Source organism: Schistocerca gregaria, chromosome 10, assembly GCF_023897955.1.
Source record: "Schistocerca gregaria isolate iqSchGreg1 chromosome 10, iqSchGreg1.2, whole genome shotgun sequence".
Classification (NCBI taxonomy): Eukaryota; Metazoa; Arthropoda; class Insecta; order Orthoptera; family Acrididae; genus Schistocerca; species Schistocerca gregaria.
The window spans coordinates 36,839,087-36,843,654 of NC_064929.1; the positions used below are offsets into that span (position 1 = coordinate 36,839,087).

At 49.5% G+C, this 4,568-nt stretch overlaps 1 non-coding gene across 1 annotated transcript; it reads left to right on the plus strand.

Moving 5' to 3' along the window:
* Window positions 1-2,897: 2,897 nt before the first annotated feature.
* On the plus strand, window positions 2,898-2,971 carry Trnat-agu (transfer RNA threonine (anticodon AGU)). Its single transcript has one exon. It is a non-coding gene; the product is annotated as a tRNA-Thr (tRNA).
* The last annotated feature ends 1,597 nt before the right edge of the window (window positions 2,972-4,568 follow it).

Consider the following 4,568-nt stretch of genomic DNA (forward strand, 5'->3'; position numbering starts at 1 on the left):
TCAAGCCTATGTCGGAAAGATCTGCCTTGCGCCGAGTTCACGTAAATCCCACTGCACATTCCTATTCTTTGCGTGCAGTCGGCTGCTACTGGTGTTGCTAGTTGTGACTGCTGATAACAGATGCCGTAGCAATCAATTCATGGAGTGAGTTGTATGTTTTGCGATAGTCTGTCTCTGACAAGCAAGCACAGGTGACATAGGTGCGAACACAGGAAGCTAGCAGACCCTCGCTGCCTGCAGACACCGAGCAGCCACTCTAGGAGGGCGGCCTAAGCCGTAGGCGAAATGTGCTCATTCGCTTTCGCGCGACGTCGAACTATAAATAATGCTGTCGCTAGCGTGAGCGTTGCGTGAGCGTCGTGGAAAGTCGGACAAGTCGGCTGCGTGGGTGAGTGCCAAGTTTGGGGAGCGTTTTGTAGTATGCACAGTGCAATGGAGACGCGGAAACTTGTTGTGGCCCAGTGTTTTGCAGTTGGACGACAAGATTAGTACACAGTAGTAAAGAGCGAGGCACTGAGTTGGCATGAATAATGGAGTGCACAATGGGGCTCGAGATGTGTTTGTTACCTCAGGTGCTGTATGATTGTCGACAAGGAGTGAAAACGGAGCAATTTGTGACGGCTCTTTCAATTTAAGACGTTAAAAACAGACGGAATTTGCATTTGTAATACCAGAGCATCGAAACTACTTGGAACTTTTGTGTATATGAACGTGTCCGCGCCTTTGTACTCTGCTCCCTTCACCGCTACAAACCAACCAACCATCGTGTCCGTGCGCATCAGAGTCGCAATGAATGGGGAATACCGCAGTTCGGTCGTGCATGTGGCGAAGCTCAGTTGGTAGAGCGTTCGCTTCGCATGTGCAGGGTTCAAGCCGCGGCGCCTCCATTTTTTGTGGTCAGTGCATGGTAAGTGTTGGTCGCGGCGAACCTAAAGGCACGCAAGATGGTGCAAAGCCAGCGTCACAGACTGATATGATGTATACTGACGTAAGGAGAGCAAGATGTAAGTGTGGGGACCGGCTGTTATCGAGGTGTCATCGAGTGCAGATCTGTCTTATGTATCACGGCTTAACCTCATTGAAGTCTAGAGGGTGGACAACACGTTCGTCTTACTCAGAGCGGTGTCCGAACTCTATTTTCGAAGTTATGCGTCCCACTTTCATTGTGGCCAACTACGATTCGATTTAGAAAGCACGAAACCTGAAAGACACCCTAACGGATACACAGAGAGTAGTGTTTGTCTGCTGAATAATGGGAGTGCAAGGGTCTGTGTCGTCTATATGGCTGTATGTAGCACCATTAGTCTTTGGGGGGGCTTTCGTAGCTCAGATGGTAGAGCGCTCGCTTAGTATGCGAGAGGTGCTGGGATCAATACCCAGTGCCTCCAGAATTTTTAACACACCTACATGCGCACCTTGCCATGCAAGTGGAATAATTCTCAGCCTGCAGATGTGTCTAGGAAGATACAAGCGAATGATTAGCATTCACCATTGACAAGCGTGCTGTTATTAGTGCGCGGGAAGCACCCTCCTCCCAAGCCTACACTTAATTAAGAAACAGTACAAGTGTTCCCGTAAGATTCTCAAGCCTATGTCGGAAAGATCTGCCTTGCGCCGAGTTCACGTAAATCCCACTGCACATTCCTATTCTTTGCGTGCAGTCGGCTGCTACTGGTGTTGCTAGTTGTGACTGCTGATAACAGATGCCGTAGCAATCAATTCATGGAGTGAGTTGTATGTTTTGCGATAGTCTGTCTCTGACAAGCAAGCACAGGTGACATAGGTGCGAACACAGGAAGCTAGCAGACCCTCGCTGCCTGCAGACACAGAGCAGCCACACTAGGAGGGCGGCCTAAGCCGTAGGCGAAATGTGCTCATTCGCTTTGGCGCGACGTCGAACTATAAATAATACTGTCACTAGCGTGAGCGTTGCGTGAGCGTCGTGGAAAGTCGGAAAAGTCGGCTGCGTGGGTGAGTGCCAAGTTTGGGGAGCGTTTCGTAGTATGCGCTGTGCAATGGAGACGCGGAAACTTGTTGTGGCCCAGTGTTTTGCAGTTGGACGACAAGATAGGTACACAGTAGTAAAGAGCGATTCACTGAGTTGGCATGAATAATTGAGTGCACAATGGGGCTCGAGATGTGTTTGTTACCTCAGGTGCTGTATGATTGTCGACAAGGAGTGAAAACGGAGCAATTTGTGACGGCTCTTTCAATTTAAGACGTTAAAAACAGACGGAATTTGCATTTGTAATACCAGAGCATCGAAACTACTTGGAACTTTTGTGTATATGAACGTGTCCGCGCCTTTGTACTCTGCTCCCTTCACCGCTACAAACCAACCAACCATCGTGTCCGTGCGCATCAGAGTCGCAATGAATGGGGAATACCGCAGTTCGGTCGTGCATGTGGCGAAGCTCAGTTGGTAGAGCGTTCGCTTCGCATGTGCAGGGTTCAAGCCGCGGCGCCTCCATTTTTTGTGGTCAGTGCATGGTAAGTGTTGGTCGCGGCGAACCTAAAGGCACGCAAGATGTTGCAAAGCCAGCGTCACAGACTGATATGATGTATACTGACGTAAGGAGAGCAAGATGTAAGTGTGGGGACCGGCTGTTATCGAGGTGTCATCGAGTGCAGATCTGTCTTATGTATCACGGCTTAACCTCATTGAAGTCTAGAGGGTGGACAACACGTTCGTCTTACTCAGAGCGGTGTCCGAACTCTATTTTAGAAGTTATGCGTCCCACTTTCATTGTGGCCAACTACGATTCGATTTAGAAAGCACGAAACCTGAAAGACACCCTAACGGATACACAGAGAGTAGTGTTTGTCTGCTGAATAATGGGAGTGCAAGGGTCTGTGTCGTCTATATGGCTGTATGTAGCACCATTAGTCTTTGGGGGGGAGGGCGTAGCTCAGATGGTAGAGCGCTCGCTTAGTATGCGAGAGGTGCTGGGATCAATACCCAGTGCCTCCAGAATTTTTAACACACCTACATGCGCACCTTGCCATGCAAGTGGAATAATTCTCAGCCTGCAGATGTGTCTAGGAAGATACAAGCGAATGATTAGCATCCACAATTGGCAAGCGTGCTGTTATTAGTGCGCGGGAAGCACCCTCCTCCCAAGCCTACACTTAATTTAGAAACAGTACAAGTGTTCCCGTAAGATTCTCAAGCCTATGTCGGAAAGATCTGCCTTGCGCCGAGTTCACGTAAATCCCACTGCACATTCCTATTCTTTGCGTGCAGTCGGCTGCTACTGGTGTTGCTAGTTGTGACTGCTGATAACAGATGCCGTAGCAATCAATTCATGGAGTGAGTTGTATGTTTTGCGACAGTCTGTCTCTGACAAGCAAGCACAGGTGACATAGGTGCGAACACAGGAAGCTAGCAGACCCTCGCTGCCTGCAGACACCGAGCAGCCACACTAGGAGGGCGGCCTAAGCCGTAGGCGAAATGTGCTCATTCGCTTTGGCGCGACGTCGAACTATAAATAATACTGTCACTAGCGTGAGCGTTGCGTGAGCGTCGTGGAAAGTCGGAAAAGTCGGCTGCGTGGGTGAGTGCCAAGTTTGGGGAGCGTTTCGTAGTATGCGCTGTGCAATGGAGACGCGGAAACTTGTTGTGGCCCAGTGTTTTGCAGTTGGACGACAAGATAGGTACACAGTAGTAAAGAGCGAGGCACTGGGTTGGCATGAATAATGGAGTGCACAATGGGGCTCGAGATGTGTTTGTTACCTCAGGTGCTGTATGATTGTCGACAAGGAGTGAAAACGGAGCAATTTGTGACGGCTCTTTCAATTTAAGACGTTAAAAACAGACGGAATTTGCATTTGTAATACCAGAGCATCGAAAGTACTTGGAACTTTTGTGTATATGAACGTGTCCGCGCCTTTGTACTCTGCTCCCTTCACCGCTACAAACCAACCAACCATCGTGTCCGTGCGCATCAGAGTCGCAATGAATGGGGAATACCGCAGTTCGGTCGTGCATGTGGCGAAGCTCAGTTGGTAGAGCGTTCGCTTCGCATGTGCAGGGTTCAAGCCGCGGCGCCTCCATTTTTTGTGGTCAGTGCATGGTAAGTGTTGGTCGCGGCGAACCTAAAGGCACGCAAGATGTTGCAAAGCCAGCGTCACAGACTGATATGATGTATACTGACGTAAGGAGAGCAAGATGTAAGTGTGGGGACCGGCTGTTATCGAGGTGTCATCGAGTGCAGATCTGTCTTATGTATCACGGCTTAACCTCATTGAAGTCTAGAGGGTGGACAACACGTTCGTATTACTCAGAGCGGTGTCCGAACTCTATTTTCGAAGTTATGCGTCCCACTTTCATTGTGGCCAACTACGATTCGATTTAGAAAGCACGAAACCTGAAAGACACCCTAACGGATACACAGAGAGTAGTGTTTGTCTGCTGAATAATGGGAGTGCAAGGGTCTGTGTCGTCTATATGGCTGTATGTAGCACCATTAGTCTTTGGGGGGGCGGGCGTAGCTCAGATGGTAGAGCGCTCGCTTAGTATGCGAGAGGTGCTGGGATCAATACCCAGTGCCTCCAGAATTTTTAACACA